The following is a 16,414-nucleotide window of genomic DNA, read 5'->3' on the forward strand; positions in this document are numbered from 1 at the left end:
CTCCCGAACTACATTGTCTGGACTTTCTCTTCATACATATCACCCTATTTATCTGGTACTCAGACTTCCAGGAACCCCCACTCTGGAACAGCCCGACAAAAGGCTCAAAGTAAATGCATAAAGTGCCTGAAGCTAGTTTGAAATAGATGTCATAAAAGTCATGCACTTTATCTCTATCCAGACACAGAATATTTAAATTAATATTACACTTAATACTTACTTATCTGGTTTCCATTGGCAACCATGCAGAAGTGGCTGAACAAAAAAGAAAAGAGAAAAAGTTACATCATTCTGGCAGCTTCAAGAAGTTACCATGGAGAAGAGAGATGCAACAAGAAAGAAAAAAAAACATTATCGCCACCAAAAAGAGAATGACAGCATGCAATGTGGAAACAGCCCTACAAACCTCACAGTTTCAAAGGCATCAGTGATGGAGAAAACAGATCAACTATAACTCAAGACAGTGCAACAGCATGGCAGTATTCAAGAATAAGAGTGGTTAAGTTCTACCTGTTTCAGACCCCTGAGGCATGTCATTTTTGTCACAGACTAGAACAGCCATGTGTCTATTCACCATTTGTATGCTCAGTGCCTGAAAAAAGACAGGCATTCAGTTGAGGAATCGTGGATAACTATATGGATGCCAAATCACAAAAAGAGTTTAAAATTATGATGAATATAGTCTACTGGCAAATGCAAAGATGTATCGGTTGCCTTTTGGAAAGTCACTACTATGATAAGCAACTACCTGAGGGCTATAGAAAGTAGGACCAAAGAAAGTTATTTCAAGAACAAAAAGGCACTACTATAGGCCACTACCCTGATTCTAAATGGGAAAAAGGCAAGGATTTGATTCATCATGATTTACTTAAGAAAGAACTGTATTTCTCCTGCTCAGCTAATGTATTTGGCCCCTTTTGTTTTGTTGCTATTCAAAGACTCTTCTGTTGGGATAGATGTAATAGAAGAGATAGATAGATATATAATGAACAGTTATATGATTATCTCACAAGGAGAGAACAACTTTGAAAGCCATCTGCTAGTTGGTGTAACAGAAGATACTAAAAATCTAAAAGAGTCTAATAAATAGTAATTGGAAATGGTATGGTTCTTTTAACATTAAAAGGCTGCATAGGCTTTAGACTTCCAGTTTTTAAGTCTAAAGTTAAGCTTCTTAAGAGAAGCTCTTCTCAAATTAACACTCCCATCAAGGACAACTATAAACGTAGATAAAACACAAAAATAAGCCAGTTATTTGAAGACATTGAAGAGCAACCAAGGTAGCCAGGCCCAAGAAGTCAAGATCATAGAGGAAAGGGAAATAAACTGGAATAAATGACGTCCTCCACCAGTTTTTCCTCTGAAGGCCTCTTCCATTTTATAGCTAGGAGATAGAGGCACAGCAAAGAGCAGTGGCCAAGAGCTTTTAACAATCACATGGGGATGGAAAGACCAAAGTTGGAATTCAGACACGTGGAGTAGCTAAGACTTGAACAGCCAGGATCCCATAGAGAGTGTAATCACAGAGAAATGAGGATGACATTCTGCAAGGATTTTGCCTCAAGGACTATTCTGAATCCTAAGTCTCTAGATAATGGGGGAAGGAAGAGGAACAGTTGCAGTAAAAAGAAAAATAAAAAACACCTCACAGTTGTTAAGGTGTTTAAAAGGTAAATGGAGATTTGGGCAGTCTCTTGAAGCTCAACATACAAAAACAGGAGTTCAGAGCCTGAAATGGAGAAGGAATCCTAGACAATATGCCAGTTTTCAAGCCAAGACCTCTGAATGACTATTCCCTAGGTTAAAGACTACAACATAGAGATCTGAGATATATAAAAGTAAATCAAGTAGCAATCTTAGAAATTAAGAATAAAATTTGAGAAATAAATACTCAGTATATAGGATTAACAACAAATTAGACACAACCATAGAGATCATTAGTGAACTGAAAAATAGGACAGAAGAAACCATACAGATTAAAAAAGAGATAAAAAGATTGGAAAACAAAGAAAATTATAAAACAGACTTGTAAGACATGACAAAAAATCAACATATGTAGTCCCAAAGGGACAGGAGAAAGAGAAGGAGCAAAAATCATGTTTGAAGAGATACTGTCTGAAAATTTTCCAAAATTGGTGAAAGACAATAAGCTACAGATTTGAAAAGCTCTAAAATCCTCAAGAAAAGCAAATATAAAGAAAATCATAACTAGACACATCATAGTAAAACTGTTAAAAGTTAAAGAAAAAAGTCTTAAAAGCAGCAGCAGAAGAGAGGGAGATGCATAATTTTAAAGGTGTAAAAACAAAACTGATGGCTGACTCTTCAAAAGAAAATATAGAAGCCAGAAAACAATGGAATAAAATCTGAAGGAGAATAACAGCCAAGCTAGAAAGTTATATCCAGTTAAAATATCCTTTTAAAGGTGAGGGTAAAATAAAGACATTTTCAGACACACAAAACTTGTGGGAATTTAATGTCAGTAGACCTACACCAGAAGAAATATCAAAAAAATTTTCCAGGCAAAGGAAAATCATCCCTGGTTGAAGCTCAGTAACACAAGATATAAAAACAGATGAAGGGGGATTCCCTGGTGGCACAGTGGTTGAGAGTCCGCCTGCCAATGCAGGGGACACGGGTTCATGTCCCAGTCCAGGAGGATCCCACATGCAGCGGAGCGGCTGGGCCCGTGAGCCATGGCCGCTGAGCCTGCGCATCCGGAGCCTGTGCTCCACAACGGGAGAGGCCACAATGGTGAGGGGCGCGTGTACCGCAAAAAATAAATAAATAAATAAATACAATAAAAAAACAGATGAAGGACTTCCCTGATGGCTCAGTGGTTATGAATCTGCCTGCCAATGCAGGGGACATGGGTTCGATCCCTGGTCTGGGAAGATCCCACATGCCGTGGAGCAACTAAGCCTGTGCACCACAACTACTAAGCCTGAGCACCACAACTACTGAAGCCTGTGCACCACAACTACTGAAGCCTGCACGCCACAACTACTGAAACCTGCATACCCTAGAGCCTTTGCTCTGCAAAAAGAGAAGCCACCACAATGAGAAGGCTATGCACCTCAACGAAGTGTAGCCCCTGCTCACCACAACTAGAGAAAGCCTGCACACAGCAATGAAGACCCAACACAGCCAAAAATAAATAAATAAAACTTTAAAAAAGTAAACAAACAAACAAAAAAAACAGATGAAAGGGTAGATATATGGTTAAAAGTAAATGAATATTGACTGTTTAAACAATGGTAATATCTTGTTGAGGTTAAAATATATGTAAAATACATGTAGAGTTAAAATACATGGTATTGATGACAAAAATAGATGTGAAGGAGAAACAGAGTTTACCACACTATTTTTCAAGAATAAGTGTAAAATGAAAGCATTTTCAGTCATAAAAGGATTATGAAAGTTCAGTAGTAATAAGTTCTTTGTGAAAAAACAACTAAAGGATCTTCTTTGTAAAATGAAAATGAGCCCAGAAAGAAATAGTGGAAGCAAATATATTAATAAGTATTTTTTTATACATGAGAGCTTCCTACAATCCCCTCTTTGGCTTTGATTAATTTATTAGAGCAACTCACAGAACTCAGAGAAACATTTCACTTACCAGATTACCAGTTTATTATAAAAGGATATAACTCAGTAACAGCCAGATGAAAGAGATGCATAAGGCAAAGTATGTGGAAAGGGGCACAGAGCTTCCATGCTCTCTTGGCACACCACTCTCCCCCCATCTCCAAGTGTTTACCAGCCCAGAAGCTCATCAACTCTTATTGTTGAAGAGTTTTATAGAGCTTAATCTACAGTTGCCCTTCTCTTCCTCTTCCCAGAGGTCAGTGGGTGGGTCTAAAAGTTCCAACTCTCTAATCATTTGGTGTTTCTGGTGACCAGCCCTATCTCAAGGCTCTCTAGGGAACCCACCCTAAGTCATCTCATTAGCATAAACTCAGGCACACTCAAAAGAGACAGCTAATGAATGACAAAAGACATTTCTATCACTCAGGAAATTTCAAATGTTTTTGTTGGGGACAAAGACCACATATATTTCTTACTATACTACTCTAGTCAATGCAGCTACCTATTATCTATCAGACGAGGCTGTTACTTTAACAGTGAAGACCTTGTCTCAATGTCCTTCATGCCTTTCTCATATACATATCTCATTGCTCCAGTTTCATAACTAGAGCTGAAACTCAGCTAGTATTACCAGTGAAGCTATACTGGTTGCTCATAACTGGAATCTATTTTGATTAGCTTAACATCTCCTCTGATTGAATGGTGACCATACCTAAATAGCTGTCAATAACTAGAGTCAGACCATAGTCTATCAGTCCCTAGTCAGGAAACAGGAACCTCTCTAGGCATTTCAGGCAGGAGGGTATTTAGTGAAAGGAATTAGGTGTTTACAAAACTTTTGAAAGCACCAAAGAGGGCAATAGACAGGGAAAGTCATCAGTTATCTTTGGAAATCAGAAAATTGCAGGAAACTACCACTAATGATCTCAATAGCCTATAGCACCAAAGCAGATGGTGCTCAGTAGAAAGCCCAGAAGTCATTGCAAAATCTCACATTTAATGTCTGCTGAAGACCACATGCCTGCTTGTTGAGGCTGAGCAATAATGATTTCCGTTGTCTTCCAAAATCTAGCATGAATAACTCTTATTGGAAGAATCAAAACCATAACTCTGCTGGCAAGGGGTTCTGGGAAACATAGTTTTCAGATTCTGAAATATAAGCGAACTCTTAGAAGGGCAGGGATGATGCTGAGTTAGCATCAGACAATATCTGGCAATGCCAGAAATCCCCTGAGAGATGATTACAATTTTTCTTATTAAAATATAGTTAATTTACAATGTATTAATTTCTGCTGTACAGCAAAGTGATTCATATATATGAATACATATATATGTATTTTATACGTGTATATATATTTAAATATTCTTTTCCATTATGCTTTATCTCAAGATATTGAATATAGTTCCCTGTGCTATACAGTAGGACTTTGTTGTTTGATAATTACAAGTTTAAAACAAGAAGAGAAGGATTACAGTTCTCAATAATCACAAGATTTTGCTAATTTATGCTGGCAGAAGTCTGGAGAGTAAATGTGAAAATGAATTGTGAAGGTGGTAGAACAAGAGAGGAAGAATATAATCTTAGATGCTCACTGAATTTACTTGTCGACCTAAATAAAGAGGTAAACTGAGGTAAGCTCAAAGAGATGAGTTTATTCGAGAATAGCAGAGAAACTGCAATTCAGGACACACAAACTATAGCAAGCTACAGATGAGTCCGCTGAGGGTTTGGGGTAGGCTGTATTTATGGGATGGGAATGTAAAGAGGGGAGGGTTCTGTTGGAGTCTGTTAAAATCAAAACAAAGAGAGAGCAGCTTTGAAAATTCAAGCAGACAAAACCAGTCCAGTCATACAAACAAAGCTCCCTTCAGCTCCCTTGGCAAGACCAACTCAACCTGGGTCATTTCCCATTCATAACTCTGGAAACCATAAGCAAAAACTTTCCAAAGTTGATATGACATAACCCCCGATTAACTCCCTATCATTTAAGAAAATTCCAACATTTTCAGTTTTCAGTATATCAGGAAATCCGTTTTTCATTCCTTAAGTTTTGTTTTTCTGAAAGCACATGAATGAGACTTTCCATTTTATATCCTCTGGCTCCATTTTAGATTGAAATTCTTTCTATATCGATATTGGTATTGAAATAGACATGATACAAACAAATGCTGAAGAGGGTGTGGAGAAAAGAGAATCCTCCTACACTCTTGGTGAGAATGTAAATTGGTGTAGCCACTATGGAAAGCAGTATGGAGGTTCCTCAAAAAACTAAATAGAGTTGCCATATGATCCAGCAATCCCTCTCCCAGGCATATGTCCAGACAAAATTATAATTCAAAAAGATACACGCACCCCTATGTTCATAGCAGCGCTATTCACAATAGCCAAGACATGGAAGCAACCTAAATGTCCATCAACAGATAAATGGATAAAGAAGATGTGGTACATATATACAGTAGAATACTACTCAGCCATAAAAAAAGGAATGAAATAGTGCCATTTGCAGCAACATGTATGGACATATGTAGTAGGGAAGAACCTTTTGTATTTTATTACAAGTTAATCACTAAAGGGATGTTGCCTGTAAGCTTAAATTGTACATAATGGCCCATCTCTGGGAATCCTGCTTCCCAGGTAATGAACTTTAAGCTAAAATACCTGTGTTTAGCTCACAGGAAATAACATGACCAGGCCCACCTGTGAATGACTGCAAGGAAGAAGAAATTAACACATCCCCTCCAGAGGCTGATGGGAACCAGGAAGTGTTTGACTTTACTCCCTCCCCTTTTAGTGTAAAAGAGCCTGAATTCTAACTCAGGCAAGATGGTTCTTTGGGGCATGAGCCCACCATCTTCTCTATTTTCTGGCTTTCCAAGTAAAATTGCTATTCTTTGCCCCAACAACTCGTCTCTTGATTATTGGCCTGTTGTGCGGTGAGCAGTACAAGCTTAGACTCGGTAACACCTAGAGGTTATCATACTAAGTGAAGTAAGTCAGAAAGAGAAAGACAAATACCATATGATATCAATTATATGTGGAATCTAAAGTATGACACAAATGAACTTATCTACAAAACAGATTCACAGAAATAGAGAATGGACTTTCGGTTGCCAAGGGGGAGGTGGTTAGGGGAAGGATGGATTGGGAGTTTGGAGTTAGCAGATGCAAACTATGATATCAATATATAGAATGGATAAACAACAGGGTCCTACTGTATAGCACAGGGAACTATATTCAATATCTGGTGATAAACCATAATGGAAAAGAACATAAAAAAGAATGTATACATATGTATAACTGAATCACTTTGCTGTACAGCAGAAGTTAACACAACATTGTAAATCAACTATACTTCAATAAAATAAATTTAAAAAAAAAGAAATATACAGGATAGGCTGGTTTATGCTCCACAACAAGAGAAGCCACTGCAATGGGAAGCCCGTGCACCGCAACAAAGTGTAGCCCCTGCTCGCCACAACTGAAGAAAGCCTACTCGCAGCAACAAAGACACAACGCAGCCAATAAATAAATAAATAAATATAAACACTTTATAAGAAAAAATGTTTAAAAAAATAAAATAATTTTGAAGCTAACTTTGTTGGTGCTTTCAAAGAAAAGTTACAGAGAAAGGTTTCATGCTTGAGCCTAATGCTACAATGAAGGAAAGGCAAATGAGCAAAGAATGCTCCACCTCTCTAAAAACTAGAATCCTAAGTCAGGCATAGGGCAGCCCGAGGCAGGCCTAGGAATTGTGTCCGGCCTGGTATGAGGAAAAGTTTGATCTAAGGATCAGTGTAGGGCTATATTTCTGCCTGTAATTTAATGGGGTTTCAAAAACCAGTATCAAGAGTTTGTGTGGTTGGAAATGAAAATCTATTAAGAAAAATTAACAGATTTAGGATGATTCCCTCTGGGGGAGAGAAGAGGATGTTTCCTGTCTTTAACCATGGCTCTTAGAATCTCTTGTGCAGCATTTTACAATTTACATGTTGTTTCCATATACATTATCTTATTTTGATCATGACTAAGCTATTTACCAAACAGGTTAGATAATAAGAAAATAATCAAAATGAGTTTTTCCTTTTTAAATGAGATTTAAACACATTTTAAAATTATTTTTATAAGTATAGACTTTGAATATATTAAGTTTCAAAATTATCATTATGGCATAAAGACTATAACTTTTTATTACATAGCACAGATGGTCCTCCTCAGTTTTAGACATGGTTGAAGTTAAGGGAAAATAAGGCAGAGCTAGCTGACTGGCTGTACCTTTGGGAAGCCCAGTCTGTCCCAGGGAATGTCCACAACTCAATTTCGTTGTAATATCCAGCGCTGGTGTAGCTTTCAAGTCCCTCCCCATACTAAACAAACACTCAACAAACCTGAAAAGAGTACTTCCCCATTGTAATTAAGAAAATTACTTCCTGTTTTATAAATATTCAAGGATTTTGTGACACAATAGAGGGAAACAGATAAATACATCATTTCAATGAAGTATTGTAGTTATTATCAACGGATCTGCACAATCTACTCAGGGGAGTAAAACCCATAGTTTCCCTGGGGTGGAATCAGAGATGATCTTATGAGAGAACTTCATCTTTAAAAAAATCATTGCAGGGCTTCCCTGGTGGCGCAGTGGTTGAGAGTCCGCCTGCCTATGCAGGGGACACGGGTTTGTGCCCCGGTCTGGGAAGATCCCACATGCCGCGGAGCGGCTGGGCTGGTGAGCCATGGCCGCTGAGCCTGCGCGTCCGGAGCCTGTGCTCCGCAACAGGAGAGGCCACAGCAGTGAGAAGCCCGCGTACCGCAAAAAAAAAAAAAAAAATCATTGCAATACCAGAGAACATGAATAATAGCAGAATTGGGATACTTGATTCAAATAATAACTAATATACTAGTATTTCGTTTTTGAAGCTTTTTAATTCATAAAATTAAAGTGTAATACTAGGTATTTAATGCAGTTTAAATTTTAAAATCATACATTAAGTAAAATGAAAAATTACAAAAATTTAAACATTAAATATAAATCATTACCAATATCAGTTGTTGGCCGGTAAAATAAAGTGTTACAAACTAATATACACACTACATGAAATAAAGAAAATGTAATTAATCATGAAAAATATAAGATGAAATATATCTTTTTTTAAAGAAAGATGTTTCTTTAAGTGTCAATTGGTTTTTATTAGACAGTGAACTTATTTTTGTGCACATTTTTCCAGTTGCTGAGAAAGCTCTTTCTAATTCTACACTAGTTGGAAGAGGACATATTGGTTATTAGCTAACTCCATATATTTTCTTTTTACTCCATCTCCAAAGATCTCTGTCTCTGTCTATCTCTTGTTGACTTTGATGACATATTTTTAATAGCTATCTTTTCCATGGGTTGTGATCTTTTTGTTGACAGCAAGCTGTTGTTCTAATTCTTTCAAAAGAGATATTACAGTTCTCTTTTGGCTTCTTCAGTTTCATGGCGGGATTCCATGCAGAGAGTTTCTTGCCTTAGTTTCAATACTGGCATTTTCATATTCTATTTGTTCAGAAGTTCCTGGAACACAAATAAGTATTATTCTTCCAATAGGAGATTTTCCTTTCAATTGTCATTAATTCTTCCTCTTAAGAATTATGGAGGCAGTGAAGAATTTTATCTAAATAAGTGAAACAGTTTGATTAGAAACTGTAATCCAGTTTAATATGTAAATGATTCAAATTTCAGACATTTTTAGAATAATGGTTTTATTCCAACAAAAAATACTGATCTTCTGGTACCTTAAAATATCATAGTATATGAAACACTAAAAAATTTTTTAAAAACCAATATTGGGGCTTCCCTGGTGGCACAGTGGTTGAGAGTCCGCCTGCCGATGCAGGGGACATGGGTTCGTGCCCCAGTCCAGGAGGATCCCACATGCCGTGGAGCGGCTGGGCCCGTGAGCCGTGGCCGCTGGGCCTGCGCGTCCGGAGCCTGTGCTCCGCAACGGGAAAGGCCACAGCAGTGAGAGGCCCACGTAACGAAAAAAAACCCAAAAAAACCAATATTGCATTTACTAGCTTAAAAGTGAAATGTAATCCACATAATACAAGGCAGATGTGCGGTTCAGTTCTAGCATTAAAAGAATCACAAATCCAGCAACCTGAAGTAATTAAAATAGAAATTCAGATCTTTACTATACCCTCAGAAGAAAATCCCCAAGGAGAAAACTTACTTAAAACTTCAACAAAATCCCCTTTCTTTATCACAATTGCCTGGAACACATCTGGAAAGTTATTCAAAAGTCTTTCTTCTTTGTTCATTACCAAAGTTCTCAGAACTTTCATTTGAACACATACAGGGTGAAGTCTTGTCTTCCCATTATCCTTCACCTTCCAGAATTACCATTTGTTCTTTTACTTGTAACCCTCCCCTCTTTTCCGTGAAGGTCTCCTGTGTCCTCAGGTTAAAGATGGAACGGGAGGTAAGGGACTTGAGGTAGGTCCTATATTCCTTCAAGGAGCATGCCTACATTGAGAAAGAGGAAGACAGAACAGTAGCCTGAGGAGGACACAATGTTGAGGAAGGGATTATTTTTTGCATTGCTTTTGAATATAAGAAACATTAACATGTTTATAAGACATGGAAAAGGGGCCAAATGGAAAGAGAGAGATTAAAAACACAGAAAAGATGGACTAGAATAACCCAAAGATGGAGGTCCTGGGCCTTTGCACTGCTGTTCCTCTCTTGCCCAATACTCCCTTCTATTTATTCCATCTGGCTGTCTACTGCTTGTTCTTCAGGACTCAATTCAGACATCAGGTCCTACAGAAAGTCTTATAGGATCCCCCCTCCACGTTTCCATAGTTACTGAAGCTCATCCTAGTGTGGCCCTCAGCCCTGTATTTAACGTCCTTGTGCACTCACAGGCTCCATCACTAGAGACCAGGTCTACAAAGCAATCTTGAGAAAGAAAGACAGAGTTGGAGGAATCAAGCTCCCTGACTTCAGACTATACTACAAAGCTACAGTAATCAAGACAGTATGGTACTGGCACAAAAACAGAAATATAGATCAATGGTACAGGATAGAAAGCCCAGAGATAAACCCACACACATATGGTCACCTAATTTATAACAAAGGAGGCAAGAACATACAATGGAGAAAAGACAGCCTCTTCAATAAATGGTGCTGGGAAAACTGGACAGCTACGTGTAAAAGAATGAAATTAGAACACTCCCTAACACCATGCACAAAAATAAACTCCAAATGGATTAAAGACCTAAATGTAAGCCCGGACAGGAAAAATACTCTTTGACATAAACCACAGCAATATGTTTTTTGAACCACATCCTAGAGTAATGAAAATAAAAACAAAAATAAACAAATGGGACCTAATAAAACTTAAAAGCTTTTGCACAGCAAAGGAAACCATAAATAAGATGAAAAGACAACCCTCAGAATGGGAGAAAATATTTGCAAATGAAGCAACAGACAAAGGGTTAACCTCTAAAATATACAAACAGCTCATGGAGCTCAATATCAAAAAAACACACAATCCAATTAAAAAATGGGCAGAAGACCTAAATAGACATTTCACCAAAGAAGACATAGAGGTGGCCAAGAGGCACATGAAATGCAAATCAAAACTACAATGAGGTAACACCTCACATTGGTCAGAATGGCCATCATCAAAAAAAATCTACAAACAATAAACGCTGGAGAGGGTGTGGAGAAAAGTGAACCCTTTTGCACTGTTCGTGGGAATGTAAATTGATACAGCCACTATGGAGAACAGTATGGAGTTTCCTTAAAAAACTAAAAATAGAACTACCATAATGACCCAGCAATCCCACTTCTGGGCATATACCCTGAGAAAACCATAATTCAAAAGGACACATGTACCCCAATGTTCATTGCAGGACTATTTACAATAGCCAGGACATGAAAACAACCTAAATGTCCAACGATAGATGAATGGATAAAGAAGATGCCGTACATATATGCAATGGAATATTACTCAGCCATGAAAAGGAACAAAACTGGGTCATTTGTGGAGATGTGGATGGGCCTAGAGTCTGTCAAACAGAGTGAAGTAAGTCAGAAAGAGAAAAACAAATATCGTATATTAATGTGTATATGTGGAATTTAGAAAAATGGTACAGATGAACCTGTTTGTAGGGCAGGAATAGAGATGTAGACGTAGGGAATGGACATGTGGACCTGGGGGGAAAGGGGTGGGTGGGACTAATTGGGAGATGAAGTTTGACATAAATACACTACCATGTGTAAAATAGATAGCTAGTGGGAACCTACCATATAGCACAGGGAGCTCAGCTCCGTGCTCTCTGGTGACCTAGATGGGTGGGATGGGGGGGTGGGAGGAAGGTCCAAGAGGGAGGGGATATAGGTATACATGTAGTTGATTCACTTCATTGTACAGCAGAAGCTCAAAATTATGATGGATAAATGTTTGTGGAATAATGAAGAAATGAATTTTAAAGACTCTAGATTCACTGAATGTAGTTTGTGACTTACTTGCTCCTTCAAACTAAGAAATTGTGAAAAAGTAGAAAAAAAGTTAAGAACCAGGAAAGCCATTTCTGGTTTATTAATAAATAGGAAGAAAAATATGAAGACTGAGTTAGTCTGAAAACCTAACAACTTAACACCTTAAAACACAGCTCTTGCTTTATAATAGTTAAAAATTAAAACATTTGGTTGGTTAAAATAATTGCATGTATATTTATATTTTATTCCATTCCACAGAAATTGAAAATAGTTTTATATGTGTTTGTAGAGAAAAAAAATATACAATTACATAAGACTTGTTTAAAATAGTATTATTCACAGTGAGGTGTTAAACCCCTAAGGATATTCAGTGGGGGGTTCACAAAACTTACAAAGTAAATATGCCATATCTTCCAGAAACAAGAGTGTGACAATGATTTTTCCTCTGGGAGGGTGGGGAAGGAGCAACCTGAGAGGTAGGTTGGGGATGAATACTGTTCTCCTAAGTATACACAGCATAAAGAGGCTGTGATGGTTAATTTCATGTGTCAACTTGACTGGTCCACGGGGTGCCCAGATACTTGGTCAAACATTATTTTGGGTGTTTCTGTGAAGGTGTTTTTGGATGAGATTAACACTTAAATCCTTAGCCTGAGTAGAGCAGATTGCTCTCTCCAATGTGGGTGGGTCTCATCCAATCAGTTAAAGGCCTGAATAGAACAAAAACGCTGAATCTCTTCCAAGTGAGAGAATTCCTACTGTTTGATGGCCTTCGAACTGGCACATCAGCATTTTTCCTGCCTTCAGACTTGAGCTGAATCATTGGCTCTTTGGACTAGAACTACACCGTCTGCCCTCCTGGGTCTCCAGCTTGCCAACTCACCCTGCAGATCTTGGGACTTTCCAGCCTCCATAATCACAGGAGCCAATATACATATGATAGATAGATGGGTAGATAGATAGATAGATGATAGGTAGATCCACCTTCTCTGAAGAACCCTGATCAAAACAGAAGCCAAGAACATTCATACTTGACCTGTTGAATTAGAAATGATTCCTTTCCCAAAGTCTTCACTAGTATTTACTAACTTCGGTAAACAAAATAATAACCATTCCATTTCCGAATTTGTTTGTTTGTTTGTTTTTTTGGCAGTACGCGGGCCTCTCACTGTTGTGGCCTCTCCCGTTGCAGAGCACAGGCTCCGGATGCGCAGGCTCAGCGGCCATGGCTCACGGGCCCAGCCGCTCCGCGGCATGTGGTATCTTCCCGGACCGGGGCACGAACCCATGTCCCCTGCATCGGCAGGCGGACTCTCAACCACTGCGCCACCAGGGAAACCCCATTTCCAAATTGGCCTCAAACTGAGATTGACATAACATAAAAATAAATTGTAGAATCCAGGTGGTAGGTAAGTTAATTCTCCCTGTATAATTCTTTCTACATTTCTGTGTTTGATGATTCTCATAACAAAATATTGAGGAAAAGAAATTTATTGGCCAGCCAAGTTGGCTGCCGCCGCGGTGAAAGCTGCACGAGGGTGGTCGGGCTTGCTGCTGGGCGTGCGGAGTGTTGTCCTACAGCTTCTAGGGCTGACCCAGGTGAGGTGGAGCCGCTATGGTCCTGAATACCAGGACCCCCAGATTGACAAGGCATATTACCGCAAGCCCTCGGCCGAGCTGAATGAGGAGGAAAAGTATGAGCGGGAGCTCAGGAAGACTCCGGTTATCAAAGCTGCTCCAGCGACGAAAACAAGCTCTGTGTTTGAAGACCCAGTGATCAGTAAATTCACCAACATGATGATGAAAGGAGGAAACAAAATACTGGCCAGATCCCTCATGACGCAGACTCTGGAAACTGTGAAAAGGAAGCAGTTTGAGAAGTACCACGCTGCTTCTGCAGAAGAACAGGCAACCACTGAATGCAACCCTTACACCATCTTCCAACAAGCACTGAAAAACTGTGAGCCTGTTATTGGGCTGGTACCCATGCTCAAGGGTGGCCATTTCTATCAGGTCCCTGTGCCGCTAGCCGACCAGCGTCGCCACTTCCTGGCCATGAAGTGGATGATTACTGCATGTAGGGAGAATGAAGCTCCGGCGGATGCTGATGCCGGAGAAGCTGTCTCGGGAGCTGCTGGAGGCTTTTCACAAGCGGGGCCCTGTGGTAAACAGAAAGCACGACACGCACAAGACGGCCGAGGCTAACCGCGCGCGGGCCCACTACCGCTGGTGGTAAGGGGTGGGCGCAGGAGCTGGGAGGAACACAGCGCACTCTGTTGCAAGAAACGGCGTGAGCCACCTCCATGTTGCAGAACACCTGTGGGTTAAGCGTATACTTCTCTTTCAAGGGCAGGCGGGCCTCATAAGAAGGATGGAGCAGCATGTTTACTGATTGTTAGTCCTTTCTTTGGGGGCTAGAACTCGCTCTCCCTGCCCCATCTCCTTGCAAAGAGGGGACATATCAACTTGGATTTCCCCCAAGAAACTTAGGGCTCATCCAGCCCTTCTCTTCCTTCAGATTGGGGTGGATCTTTGGGTGATATGAAAGGAAGGAGAAAAAGTATCAGAAAAAGTTTATTAGAAAATTCTCATCCTGAGCTAGTGTAGCATGTGATGTGGCATTGCCATTCATTGAAACCAACTGGAGGAAACATGCTTGGTTCCAAAGTGGTCCTTGTACAAAATGTATAAAAAGCAGTTTCTGATGTGGAAAAAAAAAATTTATTTAAAATGCACAGGTTGTGAGAAAAAAAACCCTTTAGGTTAAATAGGAAAATGAATGTTTATAAAGTAAATAGAATAAAGTGGAACAAAATCCTTACTAGGATTTTAAATCAATTGAGTTTAATTCAAATCCCCCCAATTCCAAAACGGCAGTAACAAGATGCCATCTCAGCAGATGATCTTGACCCTTAATTCATAGACAAGAATGATACCTTCAGGCATGAAATACCCCAAATGTCCAGCACCCTCTCCTACAGACTTACCTACAAGTATCTCCTTTTTAGGAGGATGAGGTGTACTGCCTCTTGGTCAAGACCACCTTGTCCTTGTCGCTCCTTCATTCTTCAAAGTTTTGCTCCATCAGTTAATCTCTCTCTGCTCTTGTTTCTTCAGCTCCTTTCTCATTACTGGTTTCTTCCCCTACAATATTTATGAAACGCTTAAGAATCTACTTTTCCAAAACATCCCTTCTTTGTCTCAGATACACAAGATAACTATTTCATGGAGATTCCTGTTTAGAAGATTCTGGGTCTTCCTTGGGTAATGCTGTTCTGTGAACTGTTTGTTACTGATCAGAGGTTGAGATAAGGAAGTTTCATGAAAGTGTAAAGCAACTACACCAATAAGCACGCAGTTTCATTCAGCGGACTTTCTTTTTTTTTTTAAGTAAGATTTTTCTCAATGAAATAAACAGTGTGTTCGTTTATATTCTGGAACCTTACCTCACTATGGTTACGGTCTAGTAATGAACAGTTTGTGGGCTGGCACCCGTCAGTGGACTAGCTTGTTTGTGGACTACACATCGAGTAATACTGATTGGAGTGACAAGAATGCAAATCTCACTATATCCCCACACCAACATCCTACCCCAGTCAAGTGAGGCTGAAGAGAGAATTGTCAGAATTAACTCAGTTTGGTGTTCAGATTACACTTCTAAGACATAGATCACGTATGTTTGAATCAACATGCCTCTAGAAAACTGTTTTTCAAACTACAGATCTTGACCCAAACTACTTGCTAAGAATTGTTTTATGGAACTTTTGATTCAGTTATATTTATACATTTTTGATAGTTTATTGTTTAAAAATATTCATTCCCCTTATCTCCGTGAGTATACTTTTCTGTCCTTGACTTAGGGCTTGCCATTGGCTTGCTCTAGCCAGTGGAATGTTAGATGTCACATGATCAAAGGTTTGAAGAATATTTGTGCAACTGGGCTTACTATTTTGCACCTCTGCCATTTCCATAAGAAAAATATGCTCAGGCTAGTCCACGAGAATCAATAATAGGATGAGAGACACATGGGGCAGAACCACCCAAGCTAGACCCCACCAGCCAGGATCAGTTTATATCAGCTAACCACCCACCAACCCACAGACCCATGAGCAAGCCCTGCCAAGATCAGCCGTGACACCCAGCTGAGTCCAGCATAGATCAGCTGACCCTAACCAACACACAACTGAGTGAAAGAAATGCTTGCTCTTGTATATCCCTAAGATGTTCTGGCTGTTTTATTACAAACAAATAGCTGACTGATACACATTTATATGTCTGTATTGGGTTGACAATATAATATGTATTGCAGTGGGTAACAAAAGGTTTGAAAGCCACTGGTC

General features: G+C 39.3%; 1 long non-coding RNA gene and 1 pseudogene across 1 annotated transcript; one reads left to right on the top strand and one right to left on the bottom strand.

Annotated features, from left to right (window-relative positions):
• Window positions 1-8,640: 8,640 nt before the first annotated feature.
• On the bottom strand, window positions 8,641-13,204 carry LOC114898401. Its single transcript, XR_003794354.1, has 3 exons — window positions 12,958-13,204; window positions 9,799-10,091; window positions 8,641-9,140 (listed from the first exon to the last, which is right to left on the bottom strand). It is a non-coding gene; the product is annotated as an uncharacterized LOC114898401 (long non-coding RNA).
• Window positions 13,205-13,571: 367 nt separating this feature from the next.
• Window positions 13,572-14,764, top strand: LOC114897833 (annotated as a pseudogene).
• Window positions 14,765-16,414: the final 1,650 nt, after the last annotated feature.

The sequence above is a fragment of the Monodon monoceros genome, unplaced genomic scaffold, assembly GCF_005190385.1.
Source record: "Monodon monoceros isolate NGI ecotype Baffin Bay Population unplaced genomic scaffold, NGI_Narwhal_1 Super_Scaffold_18, whole genome shotgun sequence".
NCBI lineage: Eukaryota > Metazoa > Chordata > Mammalia > Artiodactyla > Monodontidae > Monodon > Monodon monoceros.